The following is a 23,444-nucleotide window of genomic DNA, read 5'->3' as shown; positions in this document are numbered from 1 at the left end:
CAACTGACCTGAAAGAGGGTGAAAAAGGAGAAGAGATGAAAGTGTTGAAAAATTCAAAGCTCTGGTGGTTCTCCATAACAACTGCATACTTAGCCACATTTACTATAAGTCCCCTAATGCTAGGTTTCTGTATTTCATATGACATGCTTCAAAAGCTTAGTGCAGTTGTACAAGAAGATGGGGAAGGGTCTTGGATTAACCAAGAACACCAATAAGGGAACTGTTATAGTTGGGCAGCATAAGAGCTCACCTAAAGGGACAGAGTGGCTTACACATGTTTGTTGATAGCATGTGTTGAAAAGCTGACTTCATGATGTAGCTCATTTGTACCAGCAAGAAGGAAATGAAAGTGAGGGCTAAGAGCAACTTAAAGCAAAAAGCAGAAAATCTGTAGGGGAGAGATGGAAATCTCTATTTGGTTCTTATGTCATAAAGGGTGCTTGTTTTGTACAGTAGAAAGGAAATGAAATAATGCCTCCACCCACTCTGTAACACAGATAACACACACAAGGGCCTGTTTTGCTCCCATAATTGGTGGCAATTAAACAGAAATATCATCCAGTTTCCATAATGCTTAGAGCCTGAAAGGCCATTTGTGAGGAAAGGTTGAGAGACAGTATTTTCTAGTATTCCCTTGGACAATTTATTTAATTCACTTGTTATATTTAGCAATACTATATGTGATTTCAAATGCTTGTCAGACAGATAGAAGCTGTTATTCATCTCCCCAACCTGTGTCTCTTTGATTAGAACACAGAAACACACTTGTTTTCAACTTGTATATTTCATATGTCCCAACTTTTAAATCATATAAGAGAATTCAACCCTGAAATAGAAAAGACTGCTAGAAAGTTGTCTCTGTGTGTGGTGTGTGTGTTTGGGATAAAAGAACACTATTCTACAATTCATAAGCTCCATATCTTCCAATTTTTATACGATTTGAACAAATGAGTATGCGGCATATTCAGTGTTGTGGGTGGAAGACCTAAATTCTAGCTTTCCTGTGCTTGCTTTGCGTCACATACAATTAAAAGAGATAGTAATTTAAATGCATGTAAGCAGTACTGGTTCAAGGTAGATGACACCCTAAGTCACACCACTTTCCACCAATTGGAAGATCTGCATTTTTAGAATGATTCAGGGACGGTATTAGAACCCCATAAATTTTGTTGGTGCCCTAGGTGAATGCCTACTTTGTGTCTAAAACCAGATCTATTGTACATGTAAGATACTTATGGTTAATACTCAGGAAAAACATTGTATCCATAGATGACTAGGCTGAGAAGGGAGGGTCAAATGCTTTGTCAGTTATGAGTTCCTACACACTCACAAGAGACCTAAGTCCAGCCCATCTTCGATGCCTTTCTTATCTCTAGCTAATTTCCCTTGATCGCTGGTAGCTCAGATTCTTGTAGAGAGCTTAAGCTTGCAAAAAAAAATCCTTATATTCATTTGAACGCCTTGATTCTCCTGATTTCCCTGGTGCTTGACATTAATCATAGGCCACATTTACTTTCTGGAGAATCCTGATTTGCTATTCACAAATTGACATGTTGCTTATTGACTCCAACTTTGATCCTCTACTCCTAGGAATCAGTAAACAAAAATTCATCAGATTATTTAAAACCCACAGAAACATATATCTACCATTACATTTCAATTTGATGCTTGGCTTCTCCTTCCCAGATAAAGTAATTCCACAAACTTCGGCTTTGGGTTTTTGGCTTGTTAGAATGAGGATATTTTTGTGGGGTGGTAGTGATTGTATTTTGTTTTCTTCCTCCTAATGAGCTCTTGGTCACTAAAATTTCTCCCACTTATCAAAGAAGCCACAAAGAAACACTCAGATAGCATTCACTACTACATTTCTTTGCAAATTAAAAAAAAAAAGATTCTTCAGAATTCAAGCTATTTTGTTTTTTACAAATACAGCCAGAATATCCTAAGTCTATGGGTACTATGGAGGGGGAATTCAAATCCAAACTGTGTGAGTTAGATTTCAGGCAGAATGTTTGCAAAAATGATGGTTAGCAGTAAAAAAATTTATCGGAATTTCATTTATCCCCATTGGTAAATGAGCCCTATTGTATCTTTGTTAGCTCCAATTCATCGCTATATTTTCTTTTACCAATACTGTGCTGCATTTGTATTTATATTTTGATATTTACACAAGCATTGGAAGACTTACTATACATTTAATGATAGATTTGATGAGTAGTATGCTTGTAGTCTACCATGTTTTAATCTCCTGCATTTCATAACTTGCTTTTTAAATGTTCAAAACAAGCCTTGAGGGTATAGAAGCTCTTCTCATTTCTTGCTTGTTGTTGCTAATGATTTGCTTGTCGTAGGAAGATTGTAATATAGTAGAAAACATTGTACTAAATATGCAAAAACTCCCGGGTTTAATCCTTGCTATCCCCAAAAAGAGTTTTAAAATATCTCTGCCTCAAATCCTGGAAAGCCATTACCAACTGGTCTTCATGGTACTGAATCAGTTGGACTTAAATTCCTGTGTATTATAAGGCAGCTTGGATGGTTTTTTAATATTCAGATAGCTATTCAATGATGGCAGAGATCTGAGATTCGACCAGAAATTCTCCAGCTGAACAGATGTGGGGCATGTGAGCTCTGAAGAGCCTCACATGAACCCTGTCTGACAAACTAATTCCGAGATCCTTTTGGAATCAGAAATCCCCTGGATGGGGGGGGGGCAAGAAGGGGCAGCGTCTCATCAGACCCAGAGGGAGGCAACAGGTCCCTCGCAGGTCAGAGATTTGCCCTCTGAATCGGAGTAGGGGCGACAGCATGGCAACATGGCTGCATGAGAAGCTGGCTTCCAGCCAAAGCAACTGAATAGGAGCATGAAGATGAGATGAAAGACTGGTAAGAAGATTCATTTAACCCACAGTCATAAATCAAAACTTGGAAAAGGCAAAGAATTTTGAGAGTACAAATAATATTAATACAGATCTGGATTTTGGCAAAAGGAAAGAAAGGAAAAATGGAGCGTTGAAACACTAGTGCCCCCCCCCCCAAGGCCATTTGTTTGAAACAATTTGGACAGAAAGGGAGAAAGCAGAGAAGTGACGAACCCACTCAAATACAAACTCTAAATTTGGTTTTGGATTTGAAATAGAAACCAAACATTCCGAGGTGATTTACTTCGTCTGAATTTCTTCTAACTAATATATCTTAAGCAACTCCAATTAATGAGAGGTGGAATGCAACAAGGGAGAAAAATCAAGGAAAAAGCACTATTTTCTCACTGATAACTGATAACCTAACCTTGCTTGTGCAGGAGATTTAATTAACCAACTGCCATAAATCAGAACTTGGAAATGCAGGAGAAGAGAAACATACCCGAGTTTGGCTGTATGCAAGTTTGTTCCAATTAATATGTTTTGAGCAACCATAAGCAACAAGAGGTGGAAGGTAGCAAGGGAAAAATAATAATAAAATGAAGAATTTGGAAAAGACAAAGTTTTTTTTTCTTTGCAAAAGATCAAGATGGCACCAGCTTCTCTTCTGTTTTCACATTAGCTAAATTTAAGGTGGACCAGAACTTTGAAATAAGAACTGTATAACTAACTGCAATTTTGGAACTGGATATTAAGGAAGAACAAAAGACCAAGATGGCTCCCATCACTCTTCCACACAGCAGCTGAATTAGATAAATTTAAGGTGGACCAGAACTCTGAAATAAGAACTGTACAATTAACTGTAACCTTGGAACTGGACATTATGGAAAAGTGGGAATTTGAAGAACTACGTGAAATTATAAAAAATATGCATAAATCATTAAAATCAAGCCTAAATAGAATTCTGAACGCAGAGAAGCAGGAATTTAAAGAAGAAGGGAAGGAAGAAGGGGGGAGGGCTAATGAAGAGATAGAAACGGTGGGAAATAAAAAGCAGACAAGAAACTTTTTGGGGTTTGGCAGTGGTATAGGGAAAATTGAAAGGGGGGGGATGTGTCTCAACAAAAGGAAATAAAAAGCAGACAAAAGGTTTTACAGAAAGTGGCATAGGGAAAACTGAAGAAGGTTACACCCCAACAAAAGGAAATATAAAATATTTCTTTGATGGTGGTTTGGGGAAAATTGAAGAGGGTAGGCGTATCAAAACAAAGAAAAGGGAGAAGGCAGGAATAGAGAAGTGGGAGAAAAGACTTACTAGGAAAAAATCAGACAACTAGAAATTGTTATATGGGGAAATATAAAGCTGAGATAAAGGGTTTACTCCTAAATATGACAATAAAATTGTGTTGCTAATTGATTAAATATGATAATGGAAAGATAATTAAATAAAGATTAAGATATATGGAGTATGGACAAATATGAAACTGATACGGGGAGATTGTAAAACAGAGGTTTGTGATTCACTTTTATCCATGATAATCAAACTGAGTTGCTAATTGATCAAATATGACAATGGAAGGACAATTAAGCATGGGTTAAAATATACGAAACATGGACGTATGCAGAACTTCTAAGATGATGAACAAAGTGAGAGGTGTACCGCTTGTTATTGTATATAGTAGATTAAGGGAATTGTAATGAACACTGAACAGCAAGGATTGTTATTTATAGATAATTAAGGGTAACCTAAACCAAGATATGGAAAAATGGAGATGGAACATGAAATATACTTACAATGGGAAACTATTGAGATTTAAAGACAGAATCACAAATTGGGGCATGTAAGGATGTATAATTATATAAATATAATGATGAGAATAGCTGTGAATTGTAACCAGGTCTACATCTCGGCCAAAATTAGGCTGGGGAGGTGGGTTAAAAGTACAATTACTATATATGTATACTTCCCCCCGCCTCTCTCTTTTTTTAAAAAGGAGGAAGATATATGTCAAAATTAAATATATATGTTGAAAAAGAATTATAAATACCATCAACATAAAATAGAGCTTGCTCAGAAGCTGAAAGACACCAAGTAAATAAGATGAAGAGTTTGAAGTAGAGTGGAAAGGGAAGGGAAGAAGAGAAGAGGAGAAAGGGCAGGGGGGGGAGTGGAGGAGAGAAAGAAGGAGTGGAAAGGGGAGAAGGAGAGAAGAAGGTGAGGTAGAGAGAAGGATAACAGAGGGAAGAAAGGAGGTAGAGAGGAGGAGAGAAGGAGAAGAAAGTGATGGATAAGGTACAAATATGGTGTATGGAGAGCAGAAGAGCCAATAATTGTTTTAGGGAGTTGATGGTAAGGTGAATTGATATAAACATTTAATAATACAATATGATGTGGGCTATGTAATAGTATACATGTGGTTATATGTTATGAAAATGAAAAAATAAAAAAAACTTTATACAAAAAAAAATGATGGCAGGATCTGTGAAGCTTTCTTATATCTTACCTTGAAAGGAAATCAGTCTGCTGCAATAAATTGAAGCAGAAAAACTAGAGCAGTATGGATAGCAACAGGGCCACCACATATCATACTCTGGTAGTTTTCTACTTATTTGGCATGTCAACTCAGCCTTTGAACATAGCGCAGAAAACAAAATGTCAACAGTCTATCCTCTTATTACCAATGGTAGTAGGTTGAGAAGATTTGAGGAGGAAGGGGTACGTGGGTAGGAAGGGCATATGTATTCCTGAGGCTTGGGGATCAAGTGTAACTGAATGGCTAAGTTCGTATTTCAAGTGTAACTGAATGGCTAGATGCATAACATTATTTGTGTATTTTATTTAACTTCGTTAAATTTATAGACCACCTTTCCTACAAGAATCTAAAGAGCCTACTTAACACTATCTTCCCAATTTTTCATCACAATAAAATTCCTGTGCGGTAGATTGGGCTGAGAGACAAAAGCTCTAAGCAATTAATTATGGTTATCTTTGGTTCTGTTAGCTCTATAAAGTTATAATGGTATGCGAGTATGATTTTAGAAAACAGGAGCAAGAGCCAAAGACTAATAACTGTCATATCACATGTATCTCAGTCTATAGAAACAGAAGGGGCATGGGAAACATTTCAGAAGACCCTCCCTAGTTTTCCGTAAGTAAAAAGTAGAGGAGGGGAGAACTATTTTCAGACTTGCAAGACTATAATTACTGTAACCTTACAATAAAGGTAGTGTCATTACTCATGATTGTATTTCTTGTCCGACTACTTTGAAGGGCTAATAAAAGTAGACCAGACCAAGAAACCAATGCTTTACATGTCTAAAAGTATCTTTGTTAGAACGACTATGGGAACAATTATGGGAATCTTGGAAGTCTGGTTGTGGTTCCCCTTCCTTCACTTTGGGTTAATTAGGAAAGGCCTGAGATATTTTCTGAAATTAGTATCTTGGAATGGATTCAAGATCTGCCTATGTGATTGTTGTCTTGAAAATGGCTGTTCCTTCTATCCTTCAAGGTCATTTCCTATGTCCTCTATAGAATCACCTAAGGAGGCTAAGGCAAAAGCAAAACATCACCCCCCAAAAATCCAAAAAATATGATGCAGTTAAACTATTGTTCCAAAAATCATTTCCCCATCTCTATTCACTTCTCCACCCACTTTTTTTTAAAGCCAGGGATACAACCTCTGAATTCCATGTGGTCCTCATCAGTCTTGTATTTGATTTCGTTTCTTTGTCAGGGCCAGACATATTTTTTTCTATGCCCTCTTGTACTTCTCTAAAGAGTGGAGTATGACCCTACACAAATTGTGCTCCCTGCCTTTAAGTCATTGTTGACTAGATTTTTACTTCCTTTCCTAGTTCCCCTTCCATGCCCCCAGCTGCTTTTCTCCTTATCTCCTTTATTAGACCTCCTGCTTTGCCCAATAGTTATGTTCAAGGTAGGTTTCTTTATCCAAAGTTGTTTTTTAATTATATGTTTTTAAAAAGTTACATTCTTTTCCTGGCAAAGCATTTTCTGCATAACTGATTTTAAAAGTGTGCTGCATTGTAATTTTCCAGCCTAGCTAGAAGTAGAAAAAAAAATATTCTTGTGATTTGAAGCAGAGTGAAAAGGTTTAGGTAATGGATGACTGGTGCCTATTCACTATGTTTTACATTTCTAGTATTCTCCTTCTATTGTTTGGAACCAAAATGCTAGAAAAGTAGAAGCCTCTAGCATTCTTCTCAGATAATGGCAGCTTAGTAATTTTAGACACCATAGCCCATATCTTTGAACAGTGGATGAAGATTGTTCTTGTAATACCCATTGCTGCTAGGTATTAACTGTACCCATTTCCCTTGCCTTCCTAATTCCAGCCAGAAATCTGTATTGTTGGATTAATGTTCAGCTGTGTTTTGGGAAGTGCTATAAGACACAAAACAGAAAGAGTAATTTATTTCAAGACAGAAATAACACAGTTGTTTGGCAAATCAGATCCTCAAATATGGGGGGGCGGGGCGGGGGGGGGGCAGATGCAGTGTTGTAACGGGCCATTGGATGAGCACTGACCTGAACACAAATGAGGGTGAAAAGAGTTCTTACATTGGCTTCTTTGCAGGTTTTTATTTAAAAAAATAATAACAGAAAGTAAGATTTGTCTCATGCTGGTTTGGAGTATGATTTAAGTGTTTAGTACTGTATAAGCTATTGAGAATAAATTCAAAAGCTATACCCCTTAGAATATAAATCAAACATAGGAGGGAAACTGCACTTCTTTGAGTATTAAATTGCCTCGGATTATACAGTGGAACAAGATATGGAGGCATCTTTTAGTGTTTTCTCTTATCTTTCCTGTTTGCTTCTATCCTGCTGTCTTTCAATTGTCTTTTTCAACTGTGACATGAAATTTAGGACACAGAAGACGATAAAAGGCTGAAATTGCGCCCTATGTATGAAACATTAGACACATTATTTATCTATAGAAATAGCTTTATTAGGAATGTAATCATTTTAAAATAATAATAATAAAGAATTTGGAATATTTTTTTCTGGAATAGCTCTGCAAGAATAGCAGAGATTTTCTGAAAGGAGAAAGCCTGAAAGTTAGACATTTCATCTTATCTGGATGGTATGGTTTTCTATTACAAAGGAAATTATTCTGTCTTGCTTACTTTTCCCAGAAAAAAAAGTGAACAGAGAATTTGACAATAGTTTATTAGAAAGACATTATGCTTGATTGTCAATGAAAAGGTTTAACATATAATAGAAAGCCTCTTCTTAAACAAGCACTTAACAGAACCCATTTAATTAGACTTGTCAACCATTCAGAAAGATTCAGCCCAGAAATCCAGTGGTTTATCAGTAACAGTCAGTCCTCTCAAAGCTGCCTTTCAGAACACTACCTGCTTTGTGTTGGGTAAATTGGTTTCAAGAAAAGACTCAAAATTAATTAAAGCCACATGATGATCTCCCCTGTAGCCCATGCTAGGTGACAGAGACCGGTGCAGTCCAATTCGACTTAGTACTTCGTGTTTTTTAAAGTCATAATCTTGGGATCAACCCATCAATACACCGTATTGCAGTTGATTTTCCTCCTAATACATGCATTTCATAAACAGAATGCCTTTCCTCTTCTGATTGAAAATGAATGACACAAAGTGCATTCCATAAACAAAATAAAGCACAAACAAAAGTAAAGTTTTTGGATTGGATAAATCCAACCGCTTGCTGCCCCTATAGTCTAAAAGGGACTCTTTTAAAAGAAGAATATGGCATAGATGGGTCTTGCTTTGGGAACATGTGATGTTATTTTCTTATTCCAATTTTAAAACTTTCATGTTTCCAAAGGAACCAAAAAAATGCTCTAGAAAATGCCTTAGCTTTTACCCAACTTTATTTGTTTATTAAACGAATGGAATTCATCAAACAAAATGGATTCCCTGTCTCCCTTTTTGGAAGTCATCTTTGTAAACTCAGAAGCACTGTGAAACAAGCATTTAAAAATAAATGTACTAAAAATGATTATATCTTTTTTTTCCTGCAGTATCTATAGGACTCTACAGAAAGAAATCAAAGTCATCTTATGCCTTTACTGGAGAGGGGGAGAAAGACAATATATATATTTCTTCAATTGTCCTGGCAATTGGATCAACAACCCTGTCTCTTAGCATATTCACAATTTCTTGCACACCAGAATTGCATAGCAAGCTTTTTTCTTGATTCAGTTTTAATCATCAGTAATTTAAACAAGGCTTGTTGAGTCAAGTCTTATAATCAGATGGGCATCTGGATCTCTTATAGTTTTATTAAATTAGATTGTGCTGCTCCCTCTTTCTCATGACCCCCAATATTAACCTCTTGTAAGGACATAGAAAATGTCAATATTAGGGAATCATGAAAGTGTTTGTGTAACGTGTTTTAATATGTCAGCAGTATTTCATAGTAATCTCATAATAGTCAATTCCTATATGATGATTTATGCAAACAATAATATGAAGAATATATGGGTTTAGTATATTTAAAAAACCAACAACAGACCTGTGGCATGATTGCTTAAATTGCCTTATGAGATATTTCAGCAGCAAAACTAAGGTCTTTGTTTTGAAATCAGAGGTCAAGCTTTCTTGGGCCTGTTCCTTCAAGATGACCCTCATTAAATCATGGGATTGAAAGGTTTAATCCATCTAACACCCCGCATGATGATAAGAGTGAACAGGCCAAAGAGTGCCATGAAAAAAAATGTTTACTCAGGCTCAAAGGCCTGGCTCCAGATTCTTTGGAACCCCTTCATTTAGGCAGAGCACAATCAAGAAAACAATAAGCAGACTCAAGGATGGAAGAGGTAACAAGATAAAACAATGGCGTGTATGATGGCTCAAACTTGAAGGAGAAGCTACATGGTGAAAGAGAGACAGCAAGAGAAGCACAATAAGGGTTGTCAGCAAAAAACAAAGAGGTCAGGAGGGCGAAGGATATGGGCACTGTGCCTAGAAATAAGCTTAACTGACATAGGTTAAACCATCAATTCATTCCTGTAAACAAATCTTTTCTTTTGATAATTTAAAAAAATGCACCAACATACAATGCAAATAAGAACTTCAGAGGTTATTGAAATTGGTTGTTCTTTGTACAGTGTTCAGTAAAAGTTTTGGGGTGACCATTCTTTTGTTTCTGAACAAAAAAACTATGACCCCTCCAACTGATGTATCTTTCTGATTATAATATATCCATTTATTACTGGATATAGATATGTAAGAGGTCTTAAGTGCTTTCCCTGTTCTATATATCACCCATTTTCAGCTCCCTGCCCCTCAAAGCAGTGTTTCTCAACCTTGGCAATTTTAAGATGAATGGATTTCAACTCCCAGAATTCCCCAGCCATGCTGGCTAGAGAATTCTGGGAGTCTAAGTTTCTGCAGTCTGGGCAGAAACATCTTCCAACTTTAGCAAGGGAAAAGCATAGAACAGGATATTCTTTATTGGCCAAATGTGATTGGACACACAAGGAATTTGTTTCCAGTATGTAAGATCTCACTGTACATAGAAACAACAAAGCAATAGAACCATAAGATACCAATGGAAGAAGGTAGTAGAAAAGACGAGAAGGATAATAGCAATACAGCCCTACTACATGAGTAAATATCTTTAAATATTTACTCTAAATACAGTACTGTGGGAATTAGGACTGATTGGCGTATCAGCACTGCTCATCAAAGCTTGGGAAAAGCACTGTGCCCTCTGGCACTGTTTGCTGGAGTTTTTGTCAGAGCAGAGCAGAGCCCGGCAAGGCAACATGTTTCTAGGAACAAAAGGGTTACACTGGTTCATCAAGCAGGTGTTTGAGTTTTCATTGGAACATTTGAAGATTTGCCCAGCTGCATTATTCCTTAGTTGAATTTTATTTCTATTGTAACAGTAATCTCTAAGGTCCAAAATATGTGATAGTAGCCTCTATTTTAATAAAAATAGAGTACAGTTGACAATGCTATAGTGAGACTCTCTACTTCTTCTCAACATGACACTTTTCTCAGTAATTTTCACCACCTCACCTTTTGTCTTAAATTCTTGTTTTCTGCTACAAACACACACATATTTCTAACTTAGAGAACCAGCTGAAAGACCTAACCTACCATATATAGTAATTCACGTCCCAGTGGCAAATTGTATATATTTAGAATAATGTGTAGACCCAACTCACTCTTCCTTTTCACATTTCTCCTGATAATATTGATCATCTAGATCATGGGTCCTCAAACTACGGCCCTGGGGGCCACATGTGTGCCCGCCAAAGCCATTAATCCATCCCGCACAGGACCACAAGGTTGACCCGCCCACATAGCTCACCCACCCTATCGCCAAGTGAAGGACTTACCTTTGCGAGCCCCATGGGCTGGAACTGAAAGGTAAGGCCAACAATTTTGACCTGAAGAGACATTCTTGAGGCAGAGGAGGTGAAAAACGGGGTATACAGATGCCACAGGAGGCAGAAAAACAGGCAAAAATGGAACATTTGTGGCCAAAAAACAAGCCATTTTGCCATTTTTTGGCCTGCAGAATGCTTCTGGAAATGGGGTGTGTGTGAAAAATGGGGTACACAGATTCCCCAGAAGGCCAAAAAACGGGCAAAAAGGCCCGTTGTTCGCCTCCACCACCTCCAGAAGATAGAGAGAGAAAGATAGACAGAGACAGAGAGACAGACAGAAGGAGAGATGGAGAAAGAGAAAGAGACAGATTTCTCAAGGTCTTTGGGACTGAGAAGAATTGCTGCAAAACTGAGTTTCCTGAAGTGGACCACTAGACTCCTAAACACCTGACAAAATGATCTAGTAAAAAGAAAAGGCAACCAAAAGAGCAACATGCAAACAAAAACAAATAAAACACCACCAGGATAAAAACAAATTAAAGTTTAATTTGTGTGTATTGTTCAATGGACTGTTAAATTGGCCACACCCACCCAATCACATGATCAACTAGCCACGCCCACCCAGCTGGTCCAGGGCCCCCCAACAGTCTGAGGGACGGTGAATTGGCCTCCTGTTTAAAAGGTTTGAGGACCCCTGATCTAGATACTCAATTGGCCAACAATATTTGAGTTCACCTCTTCTGAATAGCAAACAATGCAATTTAAGCTTTGGTCAATCTTTAAAATAACCAGTTAGGGTCAATTTACTCAAATTCTCCACAGCTGAAGCCTTTGAAAGGTATGACAAATGGGGAAAAACTTCCAGCAATGAGGACTATTAAGTTTGAATGCTTCCAGAAAAGAAATATTAGGATGATAATAGGGCTGTGACAAATGTACTAAAGTAGATTGTGGAATATGTTCATGAGCAATATGTGAGATCATTAAAAAAAAACCTCCCCCAACATTTGGAAACAATGCACTTATTGTTAGATTATTTATTTAACTAAACTATATATTTAGCTAAAGAAACAAATCATAGATTACCAAAACAGTAATATATGTAGTTAACATCAGAGCAATTTTTCTTTTCTGCTTGAATGGATGCTACATAATTAGAGAGGGAATTGTAGGCAGTTGATGGAAGGTTTATTTGTATCTCTAATTGTGTATGTATGGAGAAGGGGGAGTGTGCTGTGGGGAGACAGCTGAAAAAAAAAAACTATGACAAAAGGAAACTTGTATTTCCTGCCTGCATTTTATTTAATAGTGAGAGCTATTTTGGATCTCTCTCAAGCTTTTTTTTTTCTTTGCTGGTTTTTGCCTTGCATGTAGCAAGAAATGCCTCAGCAACAAAATTAATTGCCAAGTGTCCAGAGGTTCACTACATGTCCCTACAGGGGCTGCTGCACTCAACAGTCTGACTGTAAATAGTAATATTTTTTCCTTGTATGTCTTCTTGGATTATAAGAGCAGCCTCACAAATCCTTATGCATTACCTGGAAAAATCAAATTCAGTGTAATCCACTTTGATGTATTAAATACAACCACATTAGTAATAGTTAACATCAACATTTAAACATGGTCACAATCGGCTAACTTCCTAAATCTGACATAGTACAAAATATTTATTTAGTGAAAATTTTACAATGGTGCAGACTTACGCAAATTCCCATTATTCAATGAAAGGTACAGCTCTTGCAGATGACAATTTCACCGTACCAGGAAAATATCCAATTCACATAAATTGTACAACATATCCAGATTATTCCAGAATTGTTTAACGTTCGTTCGGCCCAATATTTATCGTTTCTGCAGTCAGTCATATATAATTACATTTTATGGTTATATCAGTGTTTCTCAACCTTGGCAAGTTGAAGATGCCCGGACTTCAACCCCCCAGAATTCCCCAGCCAGCATTCGCTGGCTGGGGAATTCTGGGAGTTGAAGTCCGGACATCTTCAACTTGCCAAGGTTGGGAAACACTGGGTTATATCTTTATATAAAACATATGAACAACACAGTTTCTAGAGCCCAAGACCATTTACAATAATATAAACAAGTAAATTAAAGAATACAAAGTACAGAATCTTAATTTTAATTTAGCCAAAAGCAGTTCTGTCACCATTAGCATCCTGATTCCCTCTGAAATGAAAAGTGACTTCCTGAAGGCTTCCCCCTACCTGAGAATGCAAGAAAACCTTTCTGGAATGTGGGGGCAGCCATTAAGGAATTTCTCCAAATTGCAATGACTTTGTTGTGGGGTGTCCTTTGGCATCCCTCCTTGTAACACTTAAAGAATGGGAACAATGGATCAAGCTTCCACAGACAGACTCTCCTGAAATTATTGAGGACCCCTACTCAGGTAGGGCTTTATAGGTGATAACCAGCCGCTTGAATTGGATCACAAAGTAAATTGATAACCAGGGCAGTGATTGTATCATCAGTGTCACACCAATTCCTTATTACCAGTTAGCAGATGAATCACTGTATTTTAAACCAACTAAAAGCAGAGGTGTCAAACCCGATGACCTGCGGGTCAGATGCGTCACACACTGGCCCACGCCCACACCCAGTTTAGTGAAGGTGGGAAAAGTCGAGATATGTCACATGATGCTGCCATGACAACACAAGTTTGACACCCTTGAACTAAAGTGTCTACCAAGGTCGCCCCATTGTGATGGAACATGCAAATGCATCAGGGGGAGGGGGAGGATTTACCAACTCAGCACTTTCCAGGAAAAATACCTGGATTACTGTGCAGTGCAAAGCTGGAGGGTAGAGGGGGAAAGAGGTTCAGGTAACTGCACTCTAGAATCTTTCAGGATACATCTAACTGTTTAGAAAGCTATAGCTTTAGTTTGGCAAGATTCCATCCATTGGTATAAACAAATCAAGATTAAACTTGATTGGATATCATTGTCTTATTTCTGGGCTTGGGCCTGACTTCCACAGAATGTGTTTCAATCATCTAACTGCACAGAGATGCAAGTAGAAAGAGGCAAACCACTAACTAGATATTTGGCCTTTGTGGAACAAGGCGAACAGGTTTGTGAGTTGGTTTTATTTGTTCAGTTCCAGAACTGGCCAATGTCTAGGACCTGTCAGGAATAGAGGAGGGGTATCTGTGGATAACCAGCAAGAAAAACAATCAGTTGGTCAGTCTGGAGCACAATGAAAACAAGGATTGGTCATCTTAGTCAGCAAATATTTCTAGCTAGGCAGATAAAAAGTGATAAGTTCATTAGGTTATAACAAGAGGTACAAAACCCCAATTTCAATCTGACTGTGTTTAAAGGCAAGAACTGGTTGTCTGAAAATATCTTTATTCCCAAACGTGTGTATATAGAAACAGATATAAAGTGCTTTTGTTACAATAATATAAGAATTCAGAGTACAGAATTACCAGTTCTCTCATATAACTTAGTTTTATTAATCAGCAGGTCTATTAATATTGAATAATGAGATATTAACTTCTAATGTAAATCATTTTAAACTTTCTTCTAGAATTATTACTTTTGGGGAAATTGGCTCTTCGTAATTGTCTCTTCCACCTTCCTAGAACGGGTTCAGCTCCAATATTTTGCTTATACAATAAGTTATTCTTTTTTATGAATAGATTTCAAAAAGGGCTCTGTCTATTTCTGCTTATTTCAAATATGACAGCATTTAACTTTGTAACTGAGAACTTAAAATCTCTATGCCTAAGTTTCTAAGCCAGCTTATATTAACTTTTACTTAAAATGGTTCTCTTGTTCTAGAAACTAATTTATTCTGGGATTTATCTTTTCTTATGTATCTTCCTATGTCTTTCCCAAAAAAATTCAATGTGAGGAACATCTCACATATGTATGGCATAGAAGTTAATAATACGTTTGAACCACTGAATTATAAGGCAAAGATCAAAATGAACAATGGCAAGTGATCCAAGGTAACATCATTGAAATTGCTGGAAAGTATATGTCATGTCAAAAGCCAAAGAGAACAAACAAATGGCTATCTGATGGCCCCATCAAAATAGTTAATCAGCAAAGGGCAACCAAACCAAAAGCAATAAGGATGAAGTTAAAAAGCTGAATGCAATTTTCCAACATTTATCCTGAAGCCAGGGAAGACAAAACAAGCAGTGGGAGGAACAGAGTTGAGAAGAAGATAAAAGGAAGGGACATACTAAGGTTATGCTTTCCAAAGTGGCGCAGTGGTTAAAATGTGATATTGCAAGATAATTCTGCTGACTGCCAATTGTTAGCAGTTTGATTCTCACCGGTTCAAAGTTGACACAGCCTTCCATCCTTCCAAGGTTGGTAAAATGAGGAGCCAGATTGTTGGGGACAACATGCTGACTCTGTAAACCGCTTAGAGAGGTCTGTAAAGCATTGCGAAGCAGTATATAAGTCTAAGTGCTATTACCGTATTTTTCGGAGTATAAGACTTCCCCCCCCCCCAAAAAGAGGGTAAAATTCTGGGTGCATCTTATATACTGAATACAGCATTTTTGGCCTCCCGAAACCCCTCCTCCTTCACATACAGTACTGTGCAAAAGGTTTAGGCAGGCGTGAAAAAATGCTGTAAACAAAGAATGCTTTAAGAAATATAAATAATGATTGTTTATTTTTGTCAATTTTCAAAATGCAAAGTGAGCGAACGAAAGAAAAATCTAAATCAAATCAATATTTGGTGTTACTACCTTTTGCCTTCAAACCAGCATAAATTCTCATAGGTACACTTGCACAAAGTCAGGGATTATAGTCAGGTGTATGATCAATCAATTATACCAAACAGGTGCTAATGATCATCAATGTCACACGTAGTTTGAAACCCAGTCATGAACTGAAACAGAAACAGCTTTGTAGGAGCTGTGTAGGAGACTTAAAACTGGGTGAGGAACAGCCAAACTCTGCTACCAAGGTGAGGTTGTGAAAGACAGTTTCATGTCATGGCAAGATTGAGCACAGCAGCAAGACACAAGGTAGTTATATTGCATCAACAAGGTCTCTCCCAGACAAAAATTTGAAAGCAGACTGGGGTTTCAAGATGTGCTGTTCAAGCTCTTTTGAAGAAGCACAAAGAAATGGGCAACGTTGAGGATTGTAGACGCAATGGTCGGCCAAGGAAACTTATGCAGCAGATGAAGACACATCAAGCTTATTACCCTTCGAAATCGGAAGATGTCCAGCAGTGCCATCAGCTCAGAACTGGCAGAAACCAGTGGGACCCAGGTACACCCATCTAGTGTCTGGAGAAATCTGGCCAGAAGTGGTCTTCATGGAAGAGTTGCAGCCAAAAAACCATACCACCGATGTGGGAACAAGGCCAAGCAACTAAAGTATGCACGAAAACATAGGAACTGGGGTGCAGAAAAATGGCAGCAGGTGCTCTGGACTGATGAGTCAAAATTTGAAATATTTGGCTGTAGCAGAAGGCAGTTTGTTCATTGTAGGGCTGGAGAGTGGTACAATAATGAGTGTCTGCAGGCAACAGTGAAGCATGGTGGAGGTTCCTTGAACGTGTGGGGCTGCATTTCTGCAAATGGAGTTGAAGATTTGGTCAGGATTAATGGTGTTCTCAATGCTGAGAAATACAGGCATATACTTATCCATCATGCAATACCATCAGGGAGGCGTATGATTGGCCCCAAATTTATTCTGCAGCAGGACAATGACCCCAAACATACAGCCAAAGTCATTAAGAACTATCTTCAGCGTAAGGAAGAACAAGAAGTACTGGAAGTGATGGCATGGCCCCCACAGAGCCCTGATCTCAACGTCATCAAGTGTGTCTGGGATTACATGAAGAGACAGAAGGATGTGAGAAATCCTACATCCACAGAAGATCTGTGGTTAGTTCTCCAAGATGTTTGGAACAACCTACCAGCCGAGTTCCTTCAAAGACTGTGTGCAAGTGTACCTAGAAGAATTGCTTCTGTTTTGAAGGCAAAGGGTGGTCACACCAAATATTGATTTGATTTAGATTTTTCTTTTGTTCACTTACTTTGCATTTTGAAAATTGACAAAAATAAACAATCATTATTTATATTTCTGAAAGCATTCTTTGTTTACAGCATTTTTTCACACCCGCCTACAACTTTTGCACTGTATATGGACCTGCAGATGCTTTGGGAGGCTTGTAGAGTACTCCTGGGGGCAGGGGAAGGCAAAAACCAGTGAAAAACGGGTGGTTTTTTGCTCTTTTTTCCGCCCCCCCCCCCAGCCTCCAGGAGCACTCTACAAGCCTCCTAAAGGCTCTGCATGACCTTTTTTGTGTGTGCAAAAAATGGGCCTTTTTTGCTCGTTTTTGCCCCCCTAGCCCCCAGGAGCAATTTGCAGGCCTGTCAAACTCTCCACCTGCCCCATTTTTCACAAACAATGACGCGTGCAGAGGGTTTGGGAGGTCTGCAGAGTGCAAAAACTTTTTTTCTTAAATTATCTCTTCAAAATCTTGGTGCGTCTTATACTCCAGTGTGTCTTATACTCTGAAAAATACAGCAGTTTTGCAGCCACAATGGCCATATTATAACATGTCTTTGCATTTATTTTTCCAAAATCTCAAATATTGTGCAAAGTCACGTTAATCAAATTTCCAAGGAGGTTTGCCATCTGCCCAGATGCAGCCAATATATTTTCTACTTTTGGGGTTTAGGGTAATTTGCAATATAAATAATCATATTTTTGAGGCTCTCATTATAGGGCTATATTTTTAAAAGGCCATCCACATTAAGTGTAGATGTTGACCTGCTCTTGACCATGAATATTACTTGTCTGTTTAAGCATTCATCTGCTGTTCACCTTGCTGGAAACCCTCCCCCCCTCAAAGCTTAATATAGTTTACTAAATCAATCTGACTAAAAGCAAATTATATGGAAAAGATAGGGTGACAAGAAATTCAAAGTAAAAGAATCTTTAAACTGTTTTTGCCTCAGTAATAATTACAATGAGGCAAGTTTCCTATGAACTTCCTCTGCCTTATTTTAGTCTTAAAAATATTGAGTTTAGCCAGTTAGTACTGGTGAAATGTTATAGTGCAAAGCTTTGATCTTCCTCACAATTTAGCACAAGTGCAGCTAAAGACAACAAGGCTTCCTACCTTTTCTGGTAGCAAAACTCTCTCTCTCTTTCTCTTTGTTTTGTTTGTATTAACAGCTAAATTAGAAGCTGTTCTGATATAATGTTTTCCTGGACTCACAACCCTGATATTAACCTGCATTAAGAATTATTTGCAAGGAAACTGAACAGAATGTACAACTTTTAAACCACAACTTCACATCAGTTTATTGCTTTTAATATTACATTCCAAAGCAAGAAAAGCCAACTCAGAAATCCAGCTGAATTTATTCCCATGTGTACAAAAGGCCAGGCACATATGGTCAGGCCTAGAGTGTGTTTTCTCCCTTGTACTGTGATATTGGAACACTACTGGAATTGCACTAATTGCTGTTGAAATCTGTCTCTCTTTGCTCTCCACATCTTCCTTTAAATGACAAATTGCTAGATATATTTTTTATATTTTGCATATAAATTTGTTTCTGCATGCGGCAACACTAAATCTTCCATGTCTCACCCAGCAACATAAATTTTAGGCTCAATTGTCATCATAAGAAGGACAACCTTTAAATTGTCTTTGTGCTCTCCTGATGCTGATCTTTTGACTATCAAATGCCGATCCTTCTATCTGCCTAGGGAATTTTCTGTTATCATTATTACAGCTGTGTATATTCCTCTTTGTGCAAACAGAGATGAGGCTCTGAATATTCTCTATCATACCATCTGTAACTTACAAACTATTTACTCGGAGAATGCTTTTCTTGTAGTGGGTGATTTTAATCAAGTTGATTTGACAGCTACTCTTCCCCCATTTCCATCAATATGTTGAATTTTTGCCAAGTCTCTCATCACATTCTTTTAAAAATGGAAAAATTCAGAAAATATGTAGAACTTCTATATATGTCCGTGGGACTGTTGAAAGAAAAGGTTGAAAGCCCTCTCTGGGGCTTTTTTCTGTAAATCTTCAGTTTCTTTTCTGAATGACTTTAAGAAAGCAGCTTCATGCAAATGATATTCCTACACATATTTACCGATTATTAGCCCTCAAACCCATCTGAAAATGAGCAGAAAATAAAAATTCTTTCCTCAGAGGAAAGTCACAGGACCGAAATCAATTAATTAATCCAATTATTCTTCAGTGAATTTTATATTGCATCTTAAGAACTATGTTTTTTTTTAAAAGATCAATTCCTGCAAGTTAAAATTGGGAGACATCTTTGCATAAAAGTACTGTATGCAGCAGGCATTAAATGAAGTGGGTAAGGGAGTATTTCCATTCCTTTGGTGGGTAAAGAACTGGTTTTCAAGTTAGCATGCTTCTCTAGTTAATCATAATTTTCAAAAAGATAGTAAAGATATCCCACTAATCACAGCCATGTAATCCTTGGCTTCTTGGCCAGTTTCAAAAGCAATGGATAAGAAAAAGTGATAGATAAAAGGACTGAGTCCAGAGGGATACTAATGAGTTTCTCTTGAATCCTCTCTCTTTCTCTCTCCCAAAGGATGTGCCAATACACCACAGAAACTGAAGCTGTAATGAAAGAGGAGCTAAAATCTGCTAGGAATGAATAGGGTGCTGAAATTGTTCATTGTATTCCCAGGCTTCAGTAAGCAAGTTTAACCCTTCTTCAATGGATGGGTTTGATTTGTGTACATACAGTGGTGTGCTGACGTTTCCTGTGCCTTTGGGGAATAGATCAATTGGTATGGCCTCTGCCAAATCACGCAGCTGTGGCTGCTTCTCTTTTTTTTTTCCTGTTCAGACTTGGTGATGGAATTTAACTCCTTTTAGACTTAACCTTCTAGATTCTAGTTAGAAACCTGAAGGTTCTCTCTGCTTCCTGCTCTTGCCTGTAAGCCTTTACCCTCAAGGGAGGAAAAGCATCTTTTGAAATGAAAATGAAGGAGGCTTTATGTTACACAGTTCAATCTTTGTAGTGTTAAGGTATGAAGGAAACTGACTGTCAGCTATTGATTCCTCAATGCCTGAATTTAAAAGATTTCCAAATAAAAACCCAGGAAAGAAAGAACTGTGCTCAGTGTCGTACCCCGCCCCCCCCGCCCCCAATGCTGAAATGTCACACTAGGATAAGGAAGGATCAGTTTGACAGTTTCCAAAGGTGTTCAAGTGAACTGATGCAGGAATATGGTAGACATGTGATTTTTTAAAAAAAAAAATGTTGGAAAATATGGAGTGTCCTGGATAGAGGCCCCCTTGATTCACTCCCAAATATTCAGAGTTTTTAAAAAAAGACAATATTGCAATTATGTCTCTACATTTAGCAGCTGTGAATCTCTTCATTATTGATCCTACATTTTATTTACACAGCTTTACAACCTATACTTCTATATGTGTTTATCTAGCAGTCCCAATTGCTGATCTGATACTGACATATGTGGTAAATCAATGCAAGGTACATTATTGGCAGTTAGAATTCATGTGTTTCTGTTAAAGAGAGGAATTCTTTGTTCCATGCTTGATTAATATGAACTGCTATATACATGGCTTAAATATCAAGCAAACAACATTCTCTTTAAGTATCTCCTCCACTGGATTTTTAGCTGCATTGCCAAATAAAAAGTTCTGAGAAACTTAAAAACTTTTCAATTGGTCTAATAAACTTTTCATAAATTTTGGATTTGTATTATTACCAGCACGGTTTGCTTTCCTCTATATATTTTAGTGCTCTTGGAAAAGTTATTAGAATTAGGGCAAATTCTTTCATTTGCTATTAAAATTTGTTATGGAACATGTCAAGAAAAACAGTCGGTTATATAAATCCAATATATTTATATGCTTCTAGAAAACAAAGTTGACATTAACATCCTCACCAAAGATTTTTTAATTGAAATTTCACAATTTTAAAGTATTTTACAATTAAGAACCATTTCCCTTTTTCTTTTCCCTTTTAGAATAGTTCCAACTGATATTTTTGAAAAGGAGAAAGGGAAAAAGCAGAAGGAAAATAGGTAAAGTTGAGTAAAATGTAAGGCAGGAGTATTTTATTTGCTTTTGTGCCAAAGATTATACTTGATTTTTTGGACACTGACACCAAGGCCACACTCCAAAATGCAGTTCTTTCAAGAAAACAGAACTGCATGCGGGCCAGGAGAAAAATATAACTTTAATTTTTAAAATTAGTAAACATAAAATTAGATTACACTAATTAAATAAAATACATTTATGGTTTGTGCATGTAATTATTTTGCCACTTTTTGTCTCTTCAAAATTATGATTTGGTGGCAATTGATGTTCTGTGGGGTGCAATAAAGCACGGGTGTCAAACTCGATTTCATTGAGGGCTGTATCAGGGTTGTGTTTGACCTCAGGCAGTGGGGTGTGTGTGGCCAGGGTAGGAGTGGCCAGCTCGATGTCATTGATCAAGGCTCCATTTTCGGCCATGTTGGCCCTCCTGGGCTCCATTTATGGTCACAATTGCCCTCCCATGTTCCATTTCCAGTGGCAACAGCCTCCTGCAGTCCTCTGCGAGCAAAAATGAAGTTCGGGAGGGGTGGTGGTGCTCCATTTTGGGGCACAACGGCCTCCTGCAGCCCTCTGCCAGTGAAAACAGCCTCCCCAAGCTCCCTTTTCACTTGCAGGCCGGTCCTTCGCTGTTTCCAGGGTGGTCCCATGTGCCAGATCTAAGGACCCCATGGGCCAGATCTGGCCCATAGGCCTTGAGTTTGCAATAAAGAGTCTTAAATGCTGAATTTGGCCATGGCTGCTTTACAACATTGACCTTCGGGGCCTGGAACCATTTTAAATTGAACTTATTAGGCAAATAGGATATTGTATAATTATAAACTGAGAGCCAATATTGTGTAATGGTTAGGAATCAGGGGACTGTGAGTTACAGTTCTGCCTTGGGCACAAAGCCAGCTGGCTGACCTTGGGCCAAGCACTTTCTCCCAGCCCTAGGAAGGAGATTAGGATAAAACACTTCTGAAAAACCTTACCAAGAAAACAGCATGGACTGTCCAGGCAGTCTCCAAGAATCAGATACAACCGAACGGATGAAAAAATAATAATTATAAGCTGTTTCTTTCCAAGCAGCATCTAATATTTCTTGTAACCTCTGCTTACTCTTTGGGGGTGTTCATTTCTTTCCTGTATTGGGAGATTATTCTCTTAACCATTAAAGCTATCCAGTCATTGTATTTCTTTGGGAGTGCTCAGATGGCTGATACATATCCAAATATTAAATGATTAAAGGTAAGAGTTAGATCCTGTGGATAAAGTAATGTTTATGCAATCTCCCACTTCTTTCCTGGGTAGTGCCAGAACATATGGGTTAAATTAGCCTGTGGCTTGTCACACTTCCAACAGAGACAATCTGTAGTCAACCTCAAGCATAAAAACTTACTCAGAAAGCAACAGAGTCTTAGGAAACCTCTCTTCAAAAAAGTTAAACTGTATATCAAAAGCAAACCACTTAACTGATATTAGAAAAAGATTCAACTGCTCTTTGTTGAAGTTTTCATTTTATTTCATCCTGGGTGGGTGGGTTCCTACCGGTTCGGCCCGGTTCAGCCAAACCGGTAGTGGTTTGGCGGCCTGAGTCTCTGGAACCAGCAATGACCCAGTCCTGCCAAGCCCTTGAACTGGTTCTCCTGGCGGCCCTGTTGTGGGGGTCGCCATCTTGTTTTTGGCTTCTGCACAGAGCAATTTTTATTGTACTGCGCATGCACATGCAGCAGCGCACATCAAGTATGCACGTGTTGCATGCCCACGAGCGAACTGGCAGTAGTGGCTGCTAGAACCCTCCCCTGATTTAGTCAACTGTTAGGCTCATGAATTAATTAGGGCATCTTTCGGAAACCTGACACTGTGCTTCATAGTCTATTCTGAATCTGAGTAGTATAAGCATACAGAGATTTTACATATAATCAATTATATATGACCTAATCAAATTTCACAAGTGAGACTGGGTTTTTTTACATGTCAATTTTAAGGGAACAGATATTTGAAATGAAACTGATTTATCTGAGAAGCCATGTGATACAACAGTTAAAATGCTGGACTGTTACTGGCAATATGCAGTTCTAATTCACCCTCACTGATAGCAGCTGTGAATTCTGGACATTCAATCTATCAGTTCAACTACTCACAGTGTGGTTATATGCAAAAATAGGAGGAAGGAACACTGTATAAACTGTTTGGG

The 23,444-nt window shown here is 38.0% G+C and overlaps 1 protein-coding gene across 2 annotated transcripts in view; it reads right to left on the bottom strand.

Moving 5' to 3' along the window:
- Positions 1 to 23,444, bottom strand: part of RAD51B (RAD51 paralog B) — a 414,448-nt gene that overhangs the window by 130,335 nt on the left and 260,669 nt on the right. The window lies entirely within an intron of this gene.

Source organism: Thamnophis elegans, chromosome 1 (assembly GCF_009769535.1).
Source record: "Thamnophis elegans isolate rThaEle1 chromosome 1, rThaEle1.pri, whole genome shotgun sequence".
In the NCBI taxonomy this organism is placed as follows: Eukaryota; Metazoa; Chordata; class Lepidosauria; order Squamata; family Colubridae; genus Thamnophis; species Thamnophis elegans.
Note: the sequence above shows the minus strand (reverse complement) of the source record. Positions and strands in the feature narration are given on the sequence as shown.